General features: G+C 45.1%; 1 protein-coding gene across 1 annotated transcript in view; it reads right to left on the bottom strand.

Moving 5' to 3' along the window:
- Nucleotides 1–26,116, bottom strand: part of CAMTA1 (calmodulin binding transcription activator 1) — a 1,029,661-nt gene that overhangs the window by 687,650 nt on the left and 315,895 nt on the right. The window contains exon 5 of the mRNA XM_027770647.1: nt 21,742–21,809. The gene's annotated coding sequence lies outside the window, so the exon portion shown is untranslated. The remainder of the gene's footprint in view (nt 1–21,741; nt 21,810–26,116) is intronic.

Raw genomic sequence — 26,116 nt, forward strand, 5'->3', positions numbered from 1 at the left:
GCACTCACTGTAGAGACAGAGAGAGAGAAGGAGGAATGTCCTGGAGCATATCAAAAAAACAGTATCATCTGCTGGGCTCTTTGCAGAGAAGGATCTAGAACCAACCCAGAGGGAAGGATGCTCAATATGAAGTCAGATCTGGGTACATGTTCAGTTCTGCCACCTACCAGCCATGTGACCTTGGGGAGTCATTTACGTCTTCATCTTCTATCTGTAAAATGGTGAAAATAATTTCAACATTCAATAATTTCCCTCACCATCACAGGTGAAGGAAACCAGGGAGACACGGCCAAACTCTGAGGTGTCTAAGAGAACAAACCACAAGAGGGATATTACTAAGACTGTCCATAGGTACACAAAGGGAAACAAAGGGAAAGGTCAGTTTGTGTCCCTACAGTATGTGAAGTCCAACATCTTAAAAGAACAGGAATGGGCTTGAATGAACCCAGATGTGAAAGACAACCAGCAGCCAATGCCCCAAGCAAACCGCACACCCTTCCCTATGCAGGGTCCAGGTATAATATAAGAGAACACAAACCCCCAGCTCCCAATAGAGAGATGTCCACACACTCAGATTGAAAGCAAGACATGTGATGATTAGAGTGATAGTTATCCTCTATGACTTTCTTCCTAACGCCACTCCTTTCCCACATATTATCTCATTTAATCTTTACAACAGCCCCACAAGATAAGTATTTATAAGCCCATTTTACAGACATGAAAAAAAAAAAAACCTGGGACTCAGGAAGATGAAGAAACATGTCCACTATTCATCTGCTCTCATGTGCCCACCACCATTCTCCTAGTCACAGATGGCATAACTAAGATAGCCCCAACCCTCTCTGTCCCCAAAACCCATGGTCTTAAAATTACATTGGACCGCCTGCTCAGGAAAGTATTCAAAGGTTTTCATCTTGCTAGCAAATTCCATAGAACCAGGAACAATACTTTCAGGGCCACACGAGGTGTGAGAAGCAGAATAATGACCCCCACAAAGGCATTCCCATCCTAGTCCATGGAATTTGTATACCTTAGGTTACACAGTGAAGGGCAGTTGAGGTGTCGAGTTCAGTTTAGATAGCTGATCAACTGACCTTGAGGTGGAAGATGGCCCTGGGTTACATAAGCGGACCCAACACAATCATCAGGAGTGGAAGAGAGGAATAGGAGAGGAGGAACTGAAAGAGAGTCAAAGGGATGGCTCACTGGCTCTTAAGATGGAGAAGGTATCATGAGCCTAGGAATGTGGTCACCCTCTAGAAACTGGAAGGGCAGGAGAACGGATTCCCCTCCCTAGAGCCTCCAGAAGGAACACAGCCCTGCCAACGGTTTGATTTCATCCCAGTGGAATCTGTAGCTCATAACTAACATACAAAACTGGAAGACAGTAGGTCTGAGTTGTTTTAAGCTATTAAGTTCTAAGTGATTTGCTACAAAGACCACAGGAAAGAATGCATATAATCAGGGTGCATCTAGGAATAGGAGTCACACAGGAGTCTCCACACAGAGAGGACCTGAGGGTCATTATCTGTTAACACAGGAAGAAGACCAATCAAGGAGGACCATGGATATGCCTGAGGAGCAGCACTGTCCTGACATCAGAGGCCAAGCCAACTTCCTTGAAAAGGCAGGAATCTGACGCAACTTCTAAGAACACTCATTCATCTGCCTCTAAGTGAGCAGCAGCTGTCTATAAAAATGACGCTGTCCTCCCAGGTGGCTGATTAAATATTACAAGAGGAGCACCCACTCTCCCCTACAGCAGGGCTGAATAATTCATAGCAGACTCATTTGAATGAAGCAGTAGAAGGCAAGGAGCTGAACTGGGTCAGGCTGGTCTGGCCTGCCTGAGCAACTCAGCTATTAGGTCACTTTAAAACAAAAGGATGAGCTGTTGCAAGGATTAATTATTGGCTTCTCAACTCTCCTGAAGCACAGTGGCTAGAAATCATTGCAAATCGATGTCTATTAAACTGCCTCTGAACATTCCAGCCCTTCAGGAAAAGAAACTTTCAAAATAAAAGAAGGGAGCGCTGGAAATTCTAGCCAGTTGGGATAAAGGGTGACATGGCGCAGAAAATGTGCTCCGCTCCTTGTTAACAGGATGCCCCCAGCAGCTACTGGGAGTGCATGAATGGGTGGTAGCAAGATTTCAGGAGAAAATTAAGCCATCACCTGCAGCCTGGGAGCACGATCCAGAAAGGAACTGAATGAATCACTTGAAAGTCAGATAAATTGAATGCAGAAACATCTCAGGCCACCTAGAGCTCATTTCCAGAATGACCTGTGCTCCCTTTCCAGCCCATCATAGGCGAGTCACAGAGACAAGACCTGCCCCCATGAGAAACCAAACAGAAGATGTAGGGCTAACCCCATCCACCAATGAAAAGGTGAGGTCGAGCTAACCCAATGCTGGACTGTGACCCCATGGACTCCTCAACTGGTGCCTCCCATCAACCACCCCTTGTGGGAAGGAAAGAACTAGGCTAAGAACTGGGCCCCTAAATACCAAGGAATCAGCTTTCTCTGTCTGGCCAACAGGAGGACAAACCATCTGCCTGTTTTCACGGTAACATAATGGGTGGTTAGAGGTGCCATAACCACAGAATGTCCCCTTACAGGTTGTTTGCAAATGACAAATGTGTTTCCACACAAGTGATATCTCTGTTTAACTAGTGTTGGCCATCTGAAACAATAGCTGTGTTAGGAAGTTTCCTGAGGCTGAAACCAGCTTGCAGGAAAACCACATTGTGGTTAGTACTGGCTACCCTGGGCACTGGTGAATCACACATATTTGCCATCCCTGAATCTAATTCAGCCATTGTAAGAAGGAAACTGAGTCCCAGAAAAGTAAAGGTGCTTTGCCTGATGTCTCACAGAAATTGTGTACTGATGCCATGACTACCTGCTCAGCTCTGGCCTATTCTATCTGTGTCACCCTTGTCATCAGTCCTTTCATATAATGCAGGAGGGCGGGAGGCAGGATCTAAGTGATCCCCTAGGGATCTCTGCTCCAGAAGTCATGATGCCCTTGTATGATCCCTTCCTCACAATGCTTCTAAGAAACAAACCAGAGGGACCAGCAATTGGAGTAATGGCTATGTCGTGGACTCCCACGGAGTTGACCATGGTTAGAGTCCTGGACATGGTGGCTTAAACTCGTGCCGGGCGCAAGCGCATGCGTGCCCAAGATTCTGAGAGGAGGATGGAGGAGAAGGGATTGTGGCATGGCCATCCTCCCTGGGAGGTGATTTCTCACTTTCTGTCTCTCTGTCTTTATTTGTCTGGTGAGTGCACATGCCCTATAGCAAAACCTCTTCAAAGTAAAAAAAAAAAAAAGAAAAGAAAAGAAAAGAAACTAACAAATCACAGCAAACATGATAGGATGTCACTTGGAAAATTAGTTTACAAAGAGTCTCTGGCTTTTGTCTTGCTCACCTTCTCACATTATCTTCCTAACTTGCTCTGATGAGGCAAGGTGCCAGGATGGAGAGGCCCATGTGGCAAAGAACCTAGGAAACCTCTGACCAACAGCCCCTGAGGAATCCTCCAACAACCACATGAGTGAACTTAGAAGTCAATCCTGCCTCAACTGAGTCTTCAGATGAGACTGTAACCCCAGCTGACACCTTGACTGCAGCCCTGCGAGAGAATTCAAAGTACAGGCACCCAGCTAAGCAGTCCTGGACACCTGATCATCAGACATGATGAGATGAAAAATACTCGCTATTTGTTTTAAGAATTATTTATTTTTATGTATTATTATTTTTTTATTATGATTATTTCTAATTTGCTATAGGGCATGTAGAGAGTAGAGAGAAGCAGAGAGAGAGAGAAAGTGAGAAAGCAAGCTGTCAGGTCCGGGGCTCAAGCCACAGCCAGCCACATGGGAGTCCAGCACCCTAACCACCATGCTACCTACTGCCCCAAATATTTGTCATTTTAAGCCACTAAGATTTGAGGTAATTTTTACACAAAAATAGATAACTAATACAGAGATCAATAAATATGTGTTGGATAGATTTTTTTTTTTAATGAATCTGGGGCCCTTAGCTTGTATGTACCTGTTTGCTCTCTCTCTTATTTTGAACACTTCTGTTTGTTGAATATAATGATATGGATTCTCTGAGTTTTATCTCTTCTTTCTTCTCTGAACCTTGTTTCTCCCAAGGAAGAACATAGCATTTTTGGTACTCAAGAATGACATGAGACTTCAGGCCATCACTCTGTACAACTATGAAAGGAGAATCAGGGAACAACTGGGCTGTGGATATACAGAGCCCAGGACCATCTGGAACTGCTGCTAGGATAGGATTCCTGGTGAGACAGCCATAATAAACACACCAAAACACTGAGTCCTGGGTGCTTAGTTTGCTTCACTCATTTACTCCTCACAACAATAGGTGCTATTATTCCCATTATACAGAGGAGAAAACTGAGGAACCAAGGGTAGGTAACTTGCTAATAAACAGCAAAACTGGGATTGAAATCCACCCTCTGGCTCTTGATCACCATGTGCATTTGTATAAATTCTCTTGATTGACTTCTTGCCTTAGAACAGGTTTCTTGACCTTGACAGTATCAATGTTTGGAGTTCAATCATTCTTCGATGTAGGGACTGTCCTGTGCACTGTAGGGTGGTTACCAGAGTCAATGTCCTCTATTCACTAGATGCCAGTGGCATGTCCCCTTCCACTGTGTCTCCAAACACAAGTGTCCCTTGTTATGGGGTGGAAGGGATCACCCCGGTTGAGAAGCACCAGTCTCAAGTATAATAGAAGCCAGCATGATCCCAGATACTCATGCAGGTGACCTCAAAACTATTTTATTCATGGTCCCATGGGCCATAAGGTGCAAAAAGACAAAAGCTTTTGAATTAGACGCACATGGGTTAGTGTTCCAGCTTTGGAAGGCCCTCTTACCTCCCAGTGCCCATCCCGACGCTCGATAAACGGGGGTCATGTTTGTGCCCTCAAGGGCTACTCTTCAGTATGATGAGCCAATCTGGCAGAGTCAGCTTTGCTGCATGTACAGCCCCTGCCAGGCTCCCCACAGGCTGAACACAAAAAGGACATCCCGGCAGCACCCCTCCCTCTGTGAAGCTGTTCCTTCTGGGATGCTTGACATTCATTCCATGTCTCACTTCCCCTGGCCTCTAGAACCTTATAATAATCCATGTCAAAGCCACCAATGAATCTGCTCTCAGTGTGGCTTAAGGATGAGAAAAGTCCAAGTGTCGTTTCTCCTGTCCCTCATCAGGCACACCATCCCCCACCAAAGTTCATAGTTTTCTGATTGAAATTCACCCTTACAAATGTTGCTGTGCTGTTTTTCCCAATGAAATCAATTGAATCCAATTGATCTTGGCCCCACTTTGTATTCCTCCTACGTCTCTGTGTATGTGCACAGACACACACGCACACACGCGCACGCGCGCACACACACACACACACACAGGGTTCTACTGTTTGTGCTGTCTGGGAATTGCTCTCTAGTTATCTCAGATATGCGTGACTTGTCTCTCCAATTAGATCAGGGCCATGTTTTCTACTGCCTTTGTAACCCCACAGTGCCTACTACAAACCTATACACACCATGAGCACTAAATAAAGGCATGGTGATGAGTACAAGGCATCATGGTCTTGCATTTCCCTGCTCCCTCTCCCCAGCCCACCTGCCACCTGACATCCCTGATGACACAGGCTGTCCCTGGTGGTTCCCACATCTCCCTGGAGGCAGCTACTTCAATCTGCACAATAGTGACAGTATCTTATCCTCCAAATTAACAAGACCACTATCCCAAACCAGATCTGATCCCTGTGCCTCCCTGAGTCACACCAGAAAGTCAAGATATTAAACCATCTGCCTGTTGGAAGCCACTTTCCAAGCCAATTAGGGATAATTTTAGGAAAGCAGGTTCATGAGTTACAACATCAAATGCTCTCTTCTGAAATGAAGGCTTACTGTAGGATCAACTTCCTCAGAGCAAACAAGTTTCACTGGAAAATTATAATGAACATTTGGTGGTGCAGAGAAACACTTCTCCACAGGGTTATAAATGCTTCCATGTGCCACTACTCGGGGGTGGTTAAAATTATTTTAAAGCACTAAGAAAGATACCGAAGTTGAAAAAAGCACTCATGTGAATCACAAAGACCTGGGCTCCAGTCCCAGCTTCGGTAACTAATTAGCTAAGTGACCTTGGACAAGTAACACAGTCACTGAGTCTCAGGTTCCTCATCCAGGAGCAGAGAGAGTGGCTGGACAGAGATCTGGCTCCTGTGTGCTCTCTCTCTCTCTCGCTCTCGTTCTCTCTCTCTCTCCTTCCATTCCTCCTCCTCCCTCCCCACTCTTTCTTTCCCCCCTCCCCATCTTTTTTCCTCCTCCTTCTTTTCCTTCTACTTTTCTCTCTCTGTCTCTCTCTCCCTCTCCCCACCCCACCTTCAGCATATCCCATAGGCATTACCTGTGCTGCAGGGATGTTAAGAGGATTGAGATCCCAGATTTGAAGGGGCTTGCTTTGCAAGTTATAAACAGCCTATGAGGTCCTAAGAAACCTTCAGCAATGCTCTGCGGGTCTGCGCTCTGAGCAGTTTTACATATCAACATAAACCAGATCTAAAAGAAATCAGAGAGCTACAAAACACAAATAAAAACTGGAACTGTGGTTTCCCCTTGACTGAGAGCATAAGGAGACAGGAAATCACTGCACATAACTCCTAAAACTCCATGGAGAAACCCGGAGTTATTTCAAAATTGACTTTGAGGCATATGCACTCATCATTCTTTGATCAGGATGTATCCCCTTATCACACTGGTTTGGGGCTAATATTAAATTGTGTTGCATTTCCTGACCAAACAACAAACAGCTCAAAGCAACAGCCCAGTGCTCAGGGGGAGGCAGGAAAGGGCCTGGATCCATCCCTCTTCCCAGGCCACCTCACCACCACCTGGACCTCTGTGACACCATCTCCTATCACGGGAAGTCCCCAGCAGACTCGGTATTTTCCTAAACCGATGGCAGTATTACTTCTGTGAATTCAGGCACTTTTCCAGATGATGAGCCTTAACTTTCTGGCAGGGGGTAAACTCACAAAGCAATGACCTTAACTTAGTAAATTAATTCCAAAGCACAATTGTTTTCAATCTTCATTTAAAATCAGCCTTCGTTAATCTAGATTTAATGACATAGGAAATGGAAATTCCCTTAATAAAATAAGTTATGAATATTTATCATCCTATTTTACCTGAAAATTGAATAATTCATCAATTAACTTTACTATTAATTATTTAATGCAAAATTAATAAACTGAAAAACTTGTACGTATCCTTGCAGACCCTCTGGCACTGGGTAAGGAAATTAAGCACCAGAGAAATGGCTTAACTATGGCTAATCCCAGACATACACTAATGGGATATGTGGGAGTAAGGCGAGATTTTTCTAGAAGAAGCTGAACCAAACCTCTTACTCATAAAGTGAAGGGAGAGATGTTATTTCTCACCTTGGAATTCCGCACTACAGCCAAAAAAGAAATCAGAAGTTTAGCGATTGTTTCCAATCATTCTCCCGTGTGTTCTGTCGGCTATTTATCACCGTCATTAGGGTGGTCAACATGTTTTAATGTGTAGATGGGCCCAGGATGTGACGCGATCACAGGTAACAAGGCTCCTCTCCTGAAGTCTACTTCCTCTCCTGCAGTCTCACTCAGGACCCAGATGTGGGCATACTGGGGTGACAGAAAGTGTGAGTTAAAGAGCCCAGGCTGCAAGGGGATGATGACCTGAGAGGGTGATGCCGCCGGCCAGATGCTCAGCAACTGACATTCAACAGGAAGCAATGCTTTCAACTCAGCTGCTGAGCTCGCATTCTTCCAAGGCAGCAGGGCTCAGTGAATGTTCTTCTGCCTCCCAAAACTTGGAAGGTCAGACCCCACTTGTCTTCTGGAGTGTCTGAGAAGACAGCAGCTAACAGAACATGGACACCTGCAGAAATACCTCAGTCTTCCCGTCAGTAAAATGGGCCTCTGCAGAGGCCTGTGGGGAGCACCTGGGTTTCTTTCTTCCACTCTTGTCCTTCCAGTTCATTCTCCATTCCCAGGACAACAGGCAACATTGTTAACAACATCTTCTCATTTAACTGCCCTGTTCAAAAACGCTCCACCAGGACCTCCCACTGCATTCAGCATTATCCCCAATCCTTAGCCTTGTCTCCAAGGCCCTCCAGAGCCTCCTCCCTGCCTATTTCCCTACCTCCACTGTTTATCACTCTGCCCCCCCTCACTGCCTCCAGCCACAGGGACTTTCTGTCCATTCTCACTCTTCCCTTAACACTGCCCTGCCTCAGATCTGCTATAGCCACAACCAGGGATCATGTGCTTTCCTGGGAGCAGGAAAGCTAAACCTAAAGCTACCTAAAGCTCAACCCCTCACGTGGGCAGCCCAACTATCCCTGCCAGAGCTGCCACCCCTGCTTGCTAGAGGGGCAGCCTTTCCTTGCACCTGTGCTTTGTGTACTCTGCAAAACTGCAATCATTATATGGGAGGCCTACGAATGATTCCTGCCCTAACCCTAAAATATTGGGTGTACCTCTAATCCCAGTTACTCAAAGCTGAGGCAAGAGGATCAAGACATGGCGAGCTGGGGGAAAAAAAAAAAAAACAAACCAACACTGCACACACACAATGATTGCAAATCATCTGTGTGGTTTATCCCTACATCCCGACACCCAGCACAGCACCAGCTTCATAGCAGGCAATCAAAAAGCATTCACTGAATAAATAGAGGAACCAACGCCAACTGACAACTTTGTGAAGGTGATGATGTGGTGTCATGCGTGCACTAACCTTTTATTTAGGGATAAAGGCCTCGCTTATAATGGAAGAAGGTGACCCTTCTCCGAGTTCCATCACCCCACCCCCCGAATCAGAGAAGCAGTGTTTCCCTCTGATGACTGGATTGCATTAATGACTGTGAGCCCATGATAAGAGAGGTAGAAGGCTGTGGATATTTTGGTGTGAAATGCTGTGTATGCAAATGGCACATTTCACAGTGTAGACTGTGCTCCCAGGGAGAAGCAAAAAAATTCTCATCTGTTTTCACTCCTCCATCATTGCACATAAGTTTATAACTTCCATAATTCTGTTGTTTTCTCTACTACTTTCCTTAAGCCTGTCAATGGCCTTATTTTTCTGATCAGCCTAGGCATCAGCTGCCATGTTGCATTCAGATTTAATTCTACAAAGTCAAAGGTCCTGGGCCAGACAGATTGCCCCCCAAAAAAAAGAAAAGAATTATAATAAATCTGGTTCAGAATCCCTACAGATCATTGATAAGGGGATGATGGGAAGTCACCTAGCAAGCCCAGAACGCTTCAGTGAGCATCCAAGTCCTCAGTACGGCCAGGGCATTCCTCTCCTGAATGCAGCTGTCCCAGCCCTGCATGGAAGTGTCCCCTTCTCCAGCAGAGTCATTTCAAACTCAGCAGGTTAATTAACAGTAAGTTCCCTACCAGGTGAGGCCAAGGATAGAAATAAGATAGCGTTTTTTTTCTTTTAGGAGAAATTTCTCTCTACCCAAAAAAGTTTCATCTTATTACATCACAGGATGAACAGAAGGAAATTTTTCCTAGAAATATCTTCTATTATTTTTTTAGAGATTTTTGCTATAGGGCGCGTGCGCTCGCCAGACAGACAGAGACATAGAGACAGAAAGTGAGAAATCACCCCCCAGGGGACATAGTCACGCTGCAATCCCTTCTCCTCCATTCTCCTCTTGGGCTCTTGGGCACACACGCACATGCACCCGGTGTGAGTTTAAGCCACCAGGTCTGGGACTCAAACCATGGTCGGCTACAAGAGAGTCCAGCAACATAGGCATTACACCAACTGCTGGTCCTGATCTTCTAATTTTTTTAAAGAGCCTTTTGCCTAAGGATGTGTGTGGAGAGAGAGACAGAGACAGAGACAGAAACAGAGTCAGTGGGGAGGGAAAGTGAGAAATTGCTTACCAGGAGGGATGGCCACACCACAATCCCTTCTCCTCCATTCTTTTCCCAGGATCTTGGGTACACACACACACACACACATACACATGCACACATGCGCATGCAGTGTGAGTTTCAAGCCACTGGGTCTGGGACTCAAACCACAGTCGGCCATGTGGGAGTCCAGCACATAACATAACTGCTACACCATCCGCTGGCCCTGAAATATTTTCTTACAAGGAATGACTAATACAAGAAGGTTTGTGTGTATGTGTGGGCAAGTGGATGGGTGTTGTGTGTTTGTATAATGCAGATAATGTGTATGTGTCTAAGTGTGTATGTGTGTACTGTGTGTCTCTGTATCATGTGCATGTAAGCATTGTATGCTGTATATGTGTGTGTATCATGTGTGTGCATGTGTGTCATGTGTGTGTATTCTATATGCATGTAACAGGTATATTTGCGTATGTGTATGCAGCTGTGTCTTTATGTGCCTGAGACTGTGTGTATACATGTGCATGTGTGCTGTGTATGTGTAGATCTACATCTGTGTATGCATGCATGTAAGCATACACGCAGAAACAAAGCAAACACTCCTGTGGAAAGTGAGAAATGCCATAGAATTGGAGAACCAGGAAAGATTTCCTTCTTATGTTTTTGATTTATTTTGAATATTTTTAGAATGCTCTATAATAAAGGCCTGTGGAAAATCTAAGAATAGCAGACAGGACTACCTCCTAGCCAAACTGAGAACAGTGGGAGAGTCTCAAGCCCAGAATACCCTGAGGATTTGGTGATTACTCATTGCACAGAAACTTATGAATTGCAAACAGTGGGTTTTTCCAAGAGCATATCTTCTCACCTAGCAATGCCGCAAGGCATGTGGGCCAGCCCCCTTTCCCTGCAGCAAGCAACAATTTATTAGATCAGAATTGACCAGAGGAAACATCACAGATGCCAATCTGGGCCCATTACTGAAATACCAGACAATAGTAATTTTCCAAATCCAGGAGAGAGGAGTAAAGATGCTAAGAATAAACTGGTAGGTGCAGAAACAAAACAGAATCACAGTCAATGGACACCGACAGGGCATGCAAATACCTATTGACTTGTGGGAGCACGATGTCAGTGAGCATTCTTATTCTCAGAAATGTTAGTCATTGCCAGGCTGTCCTGCTTAGAGATGCTGACAGGCATTATCCTAGGTTAGCCCAGCACCCCATCATGCTTCACGGTCACCCTGACATGAAGCCCTACCTCATGAGACTTCTGTCCCAGTACAATTCAAGGAGGCACATTCAAAACCACATAAAGTTAAAAGCCATCAAGATGCTATTGTCAGCTGACATGCATGGCATACATGGTAGTCCCCAAGACCCCTGGAATTCTGCCCAGGAAGAAGCCATACCAACCCCTTGTGTCCACACCCGGAGAGGCCCTGAACTAAGGGTGGTGCATTCAAGAAGGCAGGGAGGAGGCCAGTGTGGGGGTTTGGTATGGGCCATGGCTGCACACCTGTGTCTCACACATAGGGAGTGTGTGTGCCTCAGTCTCCCAGGGAGGGTTTCTTTAGCCCTGAGTGGGTGGTATTAGGAACCTCAAAACTGCCCTTTGAGGTATTTATCTCTGCAGACTGAAAAAGAGAGAAAGAAAAGAAAACAAGAAGGCAATATGGTAAAGAGAGGAGATGAGAAAACAAGTAGAGTGAATCCCACTTGGTGCAACTCTGGGTGGAGACCGGGGAGGAAGAGATGGGCCAACTCATACAGAGGATTCAGCCTCAACTGTCCTAGGCAATGACAGCAAAGGGATGAAAACAAGTACAAACCCACAAGGATAAAGCCAAGGGACATGAGACGATGTGGAGAAGAGAAGCCTATGCCTTCCATAGGAAAGCTCCACCATCACCAGTATCATCTGCTATTTCAGTAACGGGCCCATCTGTGATGTTTCCTCTGGTCATTTGTTACTAATACAGCTGAGGATGGAAGCCAAACCCCAAGTGCCTCCAAGGGGACACCAGGACCACAGCTTGCAGAGCCCTAGAGAGACCCAAGAGTTGGAAGCGGACAGTGCCCCAGAAGGTGGAGGTGAAGAAAGATCTGGCAGACCCTCCCAGACCCTCCATTTACCCTGAGCAGCCAGGTAGCCCTACAACCTGGCCTCTGCGCCCACCAGAGACACATTGATTCTCTGGAGAAAAAGATCCGAAGGACCCCAGCTTGGAAAGAGCAGAAAGCCAAGAAACCCAAGACATAAACTAGGAGAATGAAGTGATGGCTGTCATACCAAATGTGAAACTCCAGCACCAGGCCCACGGCAGTGCAAACCACAGGCAGCGGCACACTACTGGATCCTCCTGTAGGAGGAACCTGAGTGGCCCTTGAGAGATCTGGACATGCTGAATCTTACAGTCCTCCCACCAAAAACTGGCTCCATGGTTACCACGCCCCACCCCATGCCTTCTCCCAGGTACAGGAGAGCCAAGCAGCCAGCACAGTATATAGTCCTCACTCAGCCCATAAAGAAGTCCAAAGGTGGCGTCTATAACTGACAAATCAACAAATCACAGAATACACATTCTTAGAAATCTGGAGGTAAATATCAGAATCAAAAGAGTGGAAAGTGGCCCTCCTAGGAAATAGAATTGAGCTGTAGGGCAGAAAAGGCTATTTTTTTCTCACGCGTTTTTTAGGATCATTTGATGTGTATGCATGTAGGCCCAGCTCTGTAGTCTAGTGTTAAGGGAGCCAGATCCCACATGGCCAACCATGGTTCCAATCCAGTCCGAGTAGCTTAAAGAACACACCAGCAGCATGTGCATGTGTGCCCCAAATCCCAACAGGATGGAGAAATGGAGGGGAAGGAATTGCAGAATCACTTTAGCCCATTATGGGGTGCTTTCTCTCTGTCTGTCTGTCTCTCACTCTCTCTCTCCCCCTTCTCACTCTAGCAAGCCCACATACAGTCCAGCAATTAAATTTTTTTAAAGCTATATACATTTTTAATAAAATAATAATAATAATAAAAATAATAATAATAAAGAAGGCAGGGACGGGAAGAGGGAGAGCAAGAGCCAGAAACTGGCCACTGTCAAAGCTAGGGAGAAATGGGAACCAGCAGTTAGCATAATGGCTATGTCGCTGAACTCCCACGTGGTCGATCGTGGTTCACGTCCCGGACCCAGTGGCTTAAAACTCACGCCGGGCACATGTGCGTGCGTGCCCAAAATCCCGAGAGAAGAGTGGAGGAGAAGGAACTGCAAAAAAAAAAAAAAAAAGCTAGGGAGAAATTAGAGACAACAGCATCCATGCCTCTCCTTGACTTCCTTCAGGAGGTCTAGACATGCATTCCTGAGTCCAAGAAGTGAGGAGGGAGGTAGCTGAGGGTTGGCTTCAATTCTCCTGCCAGGGGAATGAACACACAGCTAGCCCTGTAACTGCAACAAGGGGTTAAGCCAACTGCAGACCTATAAGGCTCGCCCAGCCTCTCATCACAAACCCAGTGTGTGTGACAACCTCCTCCATTAGGCAGTGAGGACCCCTGCTTCGGTCACCTTCCTCGACACAGAGGAGGGGCCTCCACAGGCTCCCTGGGTTTTGCCATTTTACAACTCACGATTCCAGATAAAGACCTAGAATCCAGATCAGACCCACATCTACACAGAAGCTAGAGACTTCACTACCACTGTCGAGACACTGTCAGCCTCTGTATCAAGTTCCAGATCACAGCTAATTCCCCACCTCGTCCCGGAAATGTACAAAATTTATGGGACAGATGCCTTCCAGGGAAGCCCTCAAGCATCTGGGCTGTAAGTCCTGACAGACCCCACATCCACCAAATCCTTCATGTTACAGTTTCTCTTCCATTAATGATGACACAGTTTGGACTTAGTCAGGATTTGCTCAATACATTAGGTAGATGCTGAAATGCATGTAACATGACACTTCATTATGCTAACTTAAGAGCTGGTCCCCAGTTCAGCAAATGCAAAGTTCATCTACTGAATCGACTGCTAACCCATTGTGGGTTTCCTTTACTCTTCCAACACAGTCCATGAAGTGATCTGGATGTAAGACTGTTCTCCCAAACCTGGACCACCAACAGCACCCCTACAAACACACACACACACACACACACACACACACATACACACACAAGCAACCCCAACCCCTACCCCTGCCAATCCTGCCTTGCTGGACATCTGAGAAAATGCTATAGAAACAACTCTGAGAGCTTTCACAGTTGTGGTAAAATATATATAACTTAGAATTCTAACCACTCTTATAGCTACACGGTTCAGTGGCATTAAGTACAAATGATCTTCAAAAGTTCATGGAAAATTTATAATGTGAAACCTTTTGGAGGCCAGCAGGTGTCATGGTGGTTGAGGAGCTGGACTCCCCACATGGCCAACTATGGTTCACGTCCTAGACCTAGCGGCTTGCTTTCTTGCTTTCCCTTTCTCTCTCTGGTCAAATTAAAATAAATAAATAATACAATTAAATAAAAAAATTATTATTTTTTTAAAAAGCTATGCATGCATTTTCAAAAATTTTGCACCAAAATAAACAGATACTTTTTAATTCCACTTCACGTGAACTTTTGAACTCCTCACATACATTCACACTGCTGTGCAACATCACACTCTCCATCTCCAGAACATTTTCATTTTCTCACACTGAAAACTCTATACCCGTTTGATAGTAATTTCCCATTTCCCTTCTTGCTAGTCCCTGGAAACCACCATTCTACTTCCTGTCTCCAGATGTGACCATTCTAGATACCTCATGTAAGCAGAATCATACAATATGTGTCTCTTTGTGTCACTGATTTCAAGCTTCATCCATGTTGTAGCATGTGTCAGAATATTATCCTTTTTTAGTTCTAGGAGTGTTTTTTTTTAACTTGCTGGAAGGCACATGTATTTGTCAGAGAGACAAAAGGACAGAAAGAGAGAAAGGGAGAAAACATTCCCTAGTGAGGTGTGGTCACACTGTAATCTCACATTTTTCTCTCCACGCATTGGGCATGCTCAAGTGCCCAACATGTTTCTCAAGCTGCTAAGATCAGGATTTGAACCACTGATGCCACGTGGGATCTGGCATCCTTTAACCACTAGGCTATTTGACCAGCCCAGCTCTGGGAATTTTTCAGTCATCAAAATGAGATCCCCCATATTACTTTTGCATCTCCATTCTGGTGGCTCAAGTAGCCTCACCAGCAACAGGGGCTTTCTTGGAAAGTCCTGTGACCAGCTGTCCCAAGGGACTTATGTCCCAAAGGCAGCCAGCAGACCACTCCCAAGTGCCTCTCCTAGTGGGGCTTGGCAAAGGCAGCACCAAATGACCAAGGACCAGCCTAGGGGCCAGTAAAACTGACTTTCTAGGTACAACCGTTGGTGCACAGACTGGTGCCACCCCGGGATCCCCAGGGCGCTCTAGGACAAAGAGCCCCACTGACTGCAAAGTCTGGGCAACATGTTGCTCTGTGATGAACCCACACACTGCCCTCCACCCCCAAACCCAACAAAGCTACAGCCTCCTCCATGCATAGCTGTGAAGAGACCAAAGAAGCAGCATGATCTTATCCTTAGAGAACTCACCTTCTCACCAGGGAGGCAAGACTTACACACTCATGTGAGCTGAATAGTCAAACAGGGGGTGACAAAGCGAATGTAGGCTGCAGAAGCTGAAAGGGAAGAGGGCTTGCTATGAGTTGGTGTGTTTGGGGAAGGCTCCCAGGAGGAGGCCAATTAGGCTGGATATTAGGGGATTTGAGGTGAGGTCGGTGGCCAAGTCAAGTCAGGACGAGGAGGATGTGTTAGGAGAGCAGAAGCGGCCCCTGCTGCAGGTACCTGGAGTTGGGAGTCAAGAAAAATAAACAAAAATGGGGAGTTAAAATGTAATAACCCTGAGTACAACACTAAAGAGTACGGGCCTACCGCACAGGAAGTCTCTAAGGTTTTCAGTTGGAACAACGATGTACTAAAAGGAATATTTGAAAAAAACTGGAAAATGGAGTTCAGCTTGCAAAGGTGTAGTAAGAGCTATCTCCATAATCCAAGCATGCTAGAGATGGTAAGGCCCAACCCGGCTGATCTTAGGAGGAAAATAAGGATGTGGATTACAGTTTGACATGCCAGCAGGATTGGTAACTAATAAAATTCAGGGGGCAAAAGAGAAAGAGGAGCCATAAAGAGCACAAAGAGTAAGCATTGGCATCTTTTTAATTGAGTGGGGCTGGCTCGGTGGCCTAGCTGTAACACACTGCTCAGGTGAAGCTGGATCCACTCGAGAGACCAGGGTTCTGTTTCCTGATCAACCTGTGCATGCTGGGCATGTGCCCATTGTCCTGGTGGCTGCGAGGGCTGAGTGGGATCACAGCATGATACCCCAGTGAGGGTGCTCCTCTCTCTCTCTCTCTCTCTCTCTCTCTCTCTCTCTCTCTTTCAAAATAAATAAGCTTTTTTAAAAAACTAAGTAAAATAAATACATAAGAAGTCACTCTTAGAAGCCAGAAGATGAAACCAGAATGGAAGTTGGGCAAGGAGAAAGAAGAAAATGATAAGTTTGGGATAATAATCCAATATCTGGGGCCAAGGAGGGAGATTGAGACTTGGAGAATGATCCACAGAGACTTATCAGTCAGACCATGGAGTAAGGGAGTCCCGAGCATCCTGGGAGAGAGAACACAGTATGAAAGCACAGAGGACCAGAGACTTGGTGTCCACCCACCAATGGGGCTAGGGAAAGGTCAAAGCACCTGAAGGAGCAATGGATGGAGGGGGTCAGGAAAAATGGAGAAGGAGGTGGCGTCTGTTGCCAAGTCACTGTAGTCTTCTTGAAACTCGGGGTTCACTTTTCTCCTCTTTTCCTTCTAGATGCCCTCCTTCTACTCGGCAGTTTTACTGCTTATTGACCAAAAAGCATTTAGTGTTCATTATAGGAAAATTCTATTACAAGACCCTTAGTGCTTCAGTGTTAAGGTGCTATCTATATCAATCTAATTAATTAATTAGATAATTAATAGCTTTTTCCAGCCTCCTTCTAACCAGTATAAACAGGATTCCTGGGAAGGAAATGCTTGCACGTCAATCTTGAGCTTCCTGTGTCCCTGGCTTCCAGGGAAGGCTACATGTCTCCCAGGGGAGGAGAAATAAATTACTGAGATCGCTAAATGTTGTAGTCCCTGCCTGTGCTCTGCTAGGCTCTGCTCCCTGCCTGTGGTGAGACGGGCCTGCCAGCATGGGGCAGTGGGCAATTCTCTGCACTTCCTCAGCTGCCTCTGTGACAGGCGGGTGCGGGGTGCGGGAGTGCTGCACCCAGTGCAGGACAGGAGCATGGAAAGCCCACCTGGCTGGCATACTGAGCCATGGTTGCCAGCAAGGAGAGGCTTTGTCTGGTGCCTGGATCTTTGGAGATAGTTCAGAATTCATGGAGATGAGAGGTGGAGGGGAACATAAGAGCTATTTATTGGGCTACCTTCAGTCCCCATTTTCTCTCTGTTCAGTGGAGGTACAGCATAAAAGGAAAGAGTTTGTGGTTTGCAGGAAGATAACTGCAGGTCCAAATTCCAGTTCTAATGCTTACCGTGCAGCACTGGGAGGTCCCACATCCTCAGCTGCCTCTGGTTGCCTGGTAGAGCTGTCACGGGAATTAAGGCACAGTGCCTGGCCCATGGGGGTGCTCAGCCTCACAGAACTGGGTCAATTAGCCAAACCCAGGACTGGGTACAGTACAAGAAAAAAAAGTGGAGAAAACTCAGGTCTCTCCTTTCACAGCGCTCAGTCCCACATTTCATACCTCACTCTTACTCATTTCACAAGTATTTCATGAGTTCCTACTACTTGTCCTCCACTGCACTGGGCATCAGGGATCCCCATGAACAAGTCCATCTAGAAGCCCGTGCCCTTGTGGTACTTTACTTTGGAGCAGGGGATCAGATCATGAACAAATAAACATAGAAACAGTGGATTAAATTGTGTGTCCACTAAGTGCTCTAGAGAAATGTAGAGCTAGAGGATGGGGGCCTGTCTGGATGGGGGTGTGACTTTAAATCGTGTGACCAGGGAAGATCTTACAGAGAAAGGGACACTCGAATCAAGGCCTGCAGGAGGAGCTGGAAGAATGTTCCAGACACAGGGAGGATGCTCTTCATTCCAAGATTCTAAATTCACCTGGCAGAGTGGGGAGAGTGGCATTCCCTAAGGTCTCCAGACAGTATTATGATAGTACTGAGCACACAGCAAGTGCCAAATAAAGACGTCCTGAAGGGTGATTTTTCAGACTGAAAGTCCCAGTTACTGAGAGTACAATACGGGCTGTTTGAACATTCAGCATGCAGCCCTGTCGCAGGACCGCTGCCGCCCCAAGGTCCCCAACTCACGGAGCTCCTTGTAGCACACCTCATTATTAAACAGGTGAGCCAGGGCTCCTGGGGCTGGCTCTGTAATTAGGGCAGTATCTGAGCAAGGGCTATATTTGTAACCCCTAGCCACCAGCCAGCCACAGAGATAAGCAGTGGGTCCCCCTGCAACTCCTATACCAACATCTATATGTGAACTGATTACAACAATTAATTTAATAGGGATTCCTCCACACAAACAATGTATCATTTTATTAGGAAACTCTATAAATGTCAGTGGTGCAATTCATTTTTATTAATTTTCTAAAATGAAATTAGCAGTGGCGGCGGCGGCAGCAAACAGAAGTTGTATTGCCTTCTCATTCAGCAGAGTATTGGTGTCATTAATTCCTTAATACCAAGAGGCCAGTTTGTATGAACTCAGCAGTTAACTGCACCAATTAATTTCAATACTAGAGATGGGGGGTGGGTATCCAAACTCAACTCAACAACTAATTTAGGAAGGTCCTTGAACAACCACAGCAACTTTGCCTTCTCCTGGGACAAGAAGCTTTCAAGTGTAAACACAGAGTGGATATTATAATACTAATAGGAAACCTTCTGTCTTCACCCTCTGCCTTCAGGAAAGAAATCCGTCCTTCCAAAGCCTGGAGAAATCCTGGCAGATACCTCCTGAAATCAAAGCCATCAGTGGGCTAGAGGCACTGGCCCTTTTAGACAAGAGGAAAGTGACGCCTGGTACATGACACAGAACTTCCCAGCATGTGAAACAGGGTCACAAATATTTTTGCATTCAATCCTTATGATGACTTGGTGAGGATAAGATCTGCATCAACTGCATTACCTATGCAGAGAAGAAAATATGGAGCTTTTCAAAAAGCTAAAATGACTTTCTCATAGTCATGAAACTATTGAGTGACAAAGCCAAGGCTCCAACCCAAATTTGTCAGTATCTGAAAGAAACCCACATTCTCTCTTCTGCCACGCATGCCCCTGTGCCTTGAGATGAGAAGTCTCTTGGCTCTATTTATACTCCAAACAACTGAGTCAGGCATGATGATGAGTGACATTCACTTCTCAATTGAAACCCAAATTCTGAAGACTGAAACAGGAGGTAGAATCCCTGCCTTAAAATGCTCTATGGCTCTGTGTCAAAGGGTAGCTAAAGCACAGTATGCATCTGTGTATCTGCAATCAGATGTCTGGACCAGGAGGTGTTCCAGAAAAATCTCACTGTCCAGCTAAAGAGAAGCTCTTTCTGTCCACTTAGATTCAAGGAGTATTTCACGGAGGACTGAAGGGTGCATGGAGAGGTTGGAGGCTACTTGAGCTGGGAGCCACTGAGGGGAGTCAGGAAAGAGTACCAAGGCAAAAATCAGACAAGTCTCCTTCTCCTCAAGGAAACTAGGACAGCAGTTCTCACAGTGAGATCCCAGAGCAGCCATAGCCCATCGCCTGGGAAATTGTAAAAAAAAAAAAAAAAAAAAAAACAAGACCTTCTCAGACCCCACCCAGACCTACTAAATTGAAAACTCTTGGGGTAGGGCCCAGAGACCAGTGCTTTAACAATCCTGATGCCTGCTCAAATTTGCGAATGACTGCTGTAGAAGAAGATGGTGCCCAGAAGAAGGGAGAAATGAGTACTCTGAGCTTTCTACAGTCTATGAAGTAGCTATACTCACCACAGAGTAGACTGTGTTATCATTCACTCTTTGCTTTCCATCCTTGCCTCACTCTGTGGAAGAAGGTCCTCAACCCCATTCTTATTGGACTTGGCCTGAGACTTGTTTGGACAATGAATTTGTGAGCAGGCATGACATAGGATACCACATTTAAGTAGGAGTTTTAATTGTGCCTGCATGGACTGCCTTCGGCTTTTAAGCCCCTGCCCTCCTTCATGAGAACCAGACGTCTGAGACAGAGAGGGCCTCCTCGGCTAGGTCCTTGGACAAAAAGATTCATGGAGCAGTCCTAAAGATTCATGGCAGTCTCAAAGCCACGTCCAACCCACAGACCTATGAGCAGGAAGTAAAACTTAATTGTGATAAGTCACTAAGTTTGGAGATTATTTCTTACATAGCATTATCACAGCAAAAACCGACTAATACAAACCATATAATTTTTATAGCAAAGGAAACCATGGCCCCAGAAGGCCAAGGAGTTTAGAACATCCTGTAGAGGGACTCTCTTTCAGATTGCAAACTGAAAACTAAAAGAATCAAAGCCCCCTGGGGATGGGAGCAACTAATTTCCCTTTCCTTAATAACTTCTAACTTCCTACAAAGTGGAAACATTTTGACTTCATCTTAAGGGTGCTAACCAGTAAAACTAATGAAGTAATAGTTCTTACATACCTTCTAGAATAAGTAAACATTATCAAGGAAGAGACTCTCTTCCCTCCAGCTCAGAAAGAACAAGCAGGTCAAGATGACACCCAAAGGCACAGAGGACAAATCCCCAACCCCTTTCCCTGGTAACCACTTAACAAACTTGGAGAACTTGGTGCTTCTGTCCAAGGTGAAACAGACTGGGTGTTCTACCTCTTAAACTTCAGCCTGCAGCCCAGTCATCCTCTAAGCCATGCTCCAGCTAACGCCCGTCAGGCTAATAAACACCTGGCCCTGTCACAGCTGATAGAAAAGTTGCAGCAATTGGGAGAGAGTGGCCATGTATTTCTGAAGCTCTAGAATGTAACATACCAAAAATAAAAACTTAGAGCTGGAAAAGAAGAGGCTGCCTTTAAAATAAACCTTAAATCCCAACTTTACCATTCTTCACAAAATAATAACATCACTTGTGCTGGCAGAACACAGGTTGACTATATTTTCACCAATTCCGTCTGTTCCCAAGTGGTGAGAGAAGTTAAATGTTCTTGGCAGTTAGTAGGTTCAAGGACATTTACTGCATAATAAACTGCAAACTTAGCCATTGCTTCTGATTTGGGGGATCATCTTAACACCAACCAAAAATAACTTGACTTTCAGTTTATAAAACACATTGAGATAAAAGTGGGTAGTTAAGCTAGTTTCTCTTTTTTAAAAGTATGTTTCTAGCAAATGCTGGTGGCAAGTGGGCACTTTCCCAAAATAAACTTGCTCCACATGCTCCTGCCCGGCCAGGCATCCAAGCACCTGGCCAAAGGATCCAGCCTTACACCATTAGGTTAAAAGTTCCAATTTACCTGATGGCAATAGCACTGTTCTTAGTCCATCCGATTGCATTCACTACCCTGGGTTTAGGTCAATTAATGAGACTTCAACCTCACAAGCTATCAAGCACGCCATGGCATTTTCAACTTGTGCCCATGAGTTGACTAGCTAAATCAGGTAATCAATGAAAATCAATCCACTTACTGTACATATTTGAAAAACTGCAAGATCTAGGACATTACCTTGTCTTAGGGGATGTGGTTAGCCATTCTTCGTGTTTCTCAAATGTTATTAAATAAGCTGCAATTTCCTGAAACAGAAGAATAAAAAGATAATAACAACAATTAGCTCACGAATCCTGAGAAGTAAGAAAGTCTTTGTTGTTTCCCAGCCGCCGTCCTCCTTTGTGAGGCTGGAACTCCATCTCTCCTAGAAAAACACTCAACTTGGACTCTGTTTCTATTTTGATTTTTTAAGTCCTTTCCATCCAACCTGCCATACAATAATAATCAAAGCACTGGGTTTCAAAAGATAAATCGGTGGCAAGGACAAAAATATTTCTCTGTGGGAGGAAAACATCAGACACCATTTCAGATTTTAAATGTCATTAATTTGAAGGAGGGAGAAACACATGTGAGCAACAGGTCTCCACTTATGCAAGGTCATAATTGGAAAGTTTAGTCTGTCCTTCTCTGAAGCTGGACGAATCTTTCATCTTTGTCAAAAGAGATGTCGCATTCTCTCAGCTTGATTCCCAACCCCCTGAGCCAAATCACACAAAGATTAAAAAGAAAAGAAAAAATAGAGCCACATTTCAGAAAGAGAGAGAGAAATAAGTTAACCTTTCCCACTACTGATAACTTAATCTATTGAGCAGTGCTTCAGAAGGAAGAGCAAAGTCAGCAGAGTTTAAGGCAAAGATGGAGAAAATGTGGGCACCTGAAGGTAAATTAAATATTTATAAACACAACAATATCACTGCAGATAGAATTACTGATTTATTAATAATTTCCATAAAAAGCCAGTGGGTGACATCAACATAAGTCAATGTTCCAGCTCTGAGGCATGATATGGCCCATTACTCCCAGCTCCAAACGGATCTGCTAACATGAAATTGGCAGGGATTGTAAGCTAAATTAAGGTTGGACTAGTACATGTTTCCCTTGATCTTGGTGATGATACAACACAGAGCTGCTGCCCTTGACTACCAGGAAAGTGCAAAGAGGAAGCCTCCACCTCCCCTCTCTCTGTAGCCAGGGTTGAAATTGAGGGCTCCTTGAAACTGAGCAGCCATCTGCCCCAAGGCTAGCAGTCTCTTCTGGACTTGGACATAATGGAGTTGACACCCATGACCAGGCATGTTAAACTTGGCCTTAAGGAAAAGAAAGAGATTACCACGAAAACCAGAGAAGCAGACTGAGTTAAAGTAGAAAATACCACTCATGCCATGCAGTATGAGGGCCACCAGGCCTGGGTGGAGATCCAGGTCTCACATAATCATGGGAACTGGCCCCTTCCATGAGGTAGCCAGTGGCTGGGAATGGCAATCCCAAGCTACCTTGGTCAGCAGGCCTGGACCTTACACCAAGAACCTAGGAACCAGAATTCTTGAAAAAAAAATAGAGTTGCTTCATTGTACAAGTTTTTTTCATTATAGCAACTAGAAACTTAAATAAAATTAAATAAGTAGCTGATCAACCAGCACACTGTCCTCTCATTCCTGAGCCTTTTCACATTTCATTTGTTCTCCTTAGAAAAATCTGTCCCTAAGGTCTAACTAGATAGAGCCACTTCTTTGGCTAGCCCTCCCTAACCATTCATGACAGGGGTAGCTGCCCAGTCTTCATGTTCCCATGGTGCCCACACCTTCTTCCAGTGCTGTAGGATTTATCACTCTGCATTCTAATTGCTTGTTTACTTGGATAACATCTCCCTTTGGACCACGAGCAAGAGTAAGGAATATGTCATCACTGACGTATCCCCAGGACTTAACAGTGTTCTGGGGCACACAGGAAGCACCTGATAAATGTTTATTAGACAGACAGTTGGACAAGTGGGTGCATGAGTGGGCAGAAGGATGGATGAATGAGAGAGAGGGAGAAAAGAGTAAGCATTATAGAAATAAATATGCACACACGGGGAATTTGTGTATATGTGTGTTCTGTACATGTGTATTATTACAGGTAGTTGGTGTAGGAGCTTAAAAGCAGCAAAATGCAGCAGCTCCTGGATTAAGCCTTTACCAGTTATTTAATTAACTCTATGTCACTGTAGGAAAACAACATAGTAACATGGATAATAGCACATGCATTGGAAGCAAACAGACCTGGCTTTAGGTGCCAGCTCTGCCACTTACTAGCTGTGTCATTCTGACCGTATTACTCAACCTATTTAAACCTCAGTTCCCTATGAAACTAGGACTCAGCAAAACTGAGAGTCAGGGACCAACCCCATGGAATCATGGTTAAAGAAGCTGGATCCCTGATGGCTGTCAGTCCCAGACCTGACAGTTTGAGAACTGAACCATGCCAGGTGTGTGTGCACATGTCCAAAGTACCAACAGGATGAAGAAATGGAGGGGAAGGGACTATGACTCAACCACTTGCTACTGGGGAGTGCTTTCTCTGTCTACCTCTCTTTCTTTCAGTCACCCTCCCACAATTGTTTTTAATATTCATAGGAAAACTGAATTAAATTTAAAATAAATTCAAATGAAATAAATAATAATTTAAGGGAAAAAAATCAGAGTAAAGAGGGTCATTGGAGCAAGGTAGGGGTGATCTGAGGAAGAACAGGAACTTCATCATCTGTGTCAGCATTATCATTAATGTTCCCAATGCTAATATTGGAGAAGTGTTGTCCAGGGTCAGTCCTTCTCTAGGACTTTATGGGGAATCATCTCATTTATTCTTCATGAAGATTACAACCTGTGAAGTAGGAACTATGCCAGTTTTACAGGGAATTCAAGGCATGGAGCAGCTGAGTGACTTGCCCAAGGTCACACACCAATACCTGTAGAACCAGAATGAAAACCATACTTTATATCATTGTCTAGAATTTCTTTAAAAATAGCCCTGATATGCTTGGATGGAAAAGAAGAGACTTGTGTGTGGAAACTGAGTCTTCCCATCTCAAACTGATGGTCTCCTGCTTACCACTGACCAGAGTCATTTCCTGGACCCACCTCCCTTCAGTGGGCTAGGATGAGTCTAGACTAAGTGTCCTTGCTATGGTTTAGATAATGGTGTATCCCTCAAGGGTTCATGTGTTATAGTTTACTCCATAACGTAATGGCATTGGGAGGTGGTAAGAACTTTAAGAGGAAAACCAGGCTTCAACATGGGCATGAACCTTCCAGACACAATTGGCAAGTGAGTCAGTGGAATGAGAGAGGAAGACACACTTTCTTTGTGGTGCCATGCTTCCTGTTTGTCCCTGCCATGCTCCCACCATCCAGTCGGCTGGGAGCATGGCAGGGACAAACAGGAAGTGGGAAAGCCTGCTTCCTCTTCTCTTTCTTTCTCTGCACATGGTTACTGACCTGCCTGCCTTTCTTTTTTTCTTATTTTTTTTTTTTTTGGAGAGGTTTTTTGCTATAGGGCGTGTGCGCTCGCCAGACAGACAGAGAGAGACATAGAGACAGAAAGCGAGAAATAACCCCCCAGTGGGGATGGTCACGCAGCAATCCCTTCTCCTCCATTCTTCTCTCGGGATCTTGGGCACACACGCACAGGCGCCTGGTGTGAGATTGAAGTCACCGGGTCTGGGACGCGAACCACAGTAGACTACGTGGGAATCCAGCAACATAGCCATTAGGCTAACTGCTGGTTCCCCTGCCTGCCTTTCTTATACAAGCTATGACTTAAGACCAGAAACCAGTCAAATAATGGACCCATGCTTGTGGCCTTTCCAGCCACTGGAATCATGAGCCAATTATATCTCTGTTCTTTATAAATCACCCAGTCTTGGTTATTTCTGTTTAGCAACACAATAACAGACCAATGCAGAAAACTGGACTAAGACAGTGGCATTCTCTCTTTCCAGCAACATCAGGCTCATTTCCACTCCAAAACCCTTGTCTGATTCATAAAATCATCTACTTCAGTGATAAGCAAAATTCTTTGTATCCATGGAACTCCCTGCTTAAAATATAAGGCAGATAAAAATGACTGAGAAGAGAGAGATCCTAACTGAAGATGGGCAGAGGTTGTGAAAAGAAGCATTTTCAGCCCAACTCTCTGGCCTCCTTCTCCTCTGAAGTGCCACAAACCTAGGACTCATGAAAACACGACTCTGGTCTCTCTTTTTCATTAAAAAAACTGAGGCATATAGGAGTGAAAGGACTCCCCTAAGGTCAGCATGTTTGTGGCTGAGCCACTCTAAGACCCACAACCCCTGACTCTAATGTATGTGTGCTCCTTGCCCACTCCCTGGCTGCCTCTCAGACTCAATTCCAATCTGCCCAGAAGATTAACAGGATGCTCAAGCAAGAGAAGAGCATGCTCCAAAAAAAGTGGACACATATGTTCACAGCAGCATTACTCACAAGAGCCAAAATGTGGAAGCAACTCAAGTGTCCGTAGATGGTAAATGGTGATAAACAAAATGTGGTATATG

The sequence above is a fragment of the Tupaia chinensis genome, unplaced genomic scaffold (genome assembly GCF_000334495.1).
Source record: "Tupaia chinensis unplaced genomic scaffold, TupChi_1.0 Scaffold000146_1, whole genome shotgun sequence".
NCBI lineage: Eukaryota > Metazoa > Chordata > Mammalia > Scandentia > Tupaiidae > Tupaia > Tupaia belangeri.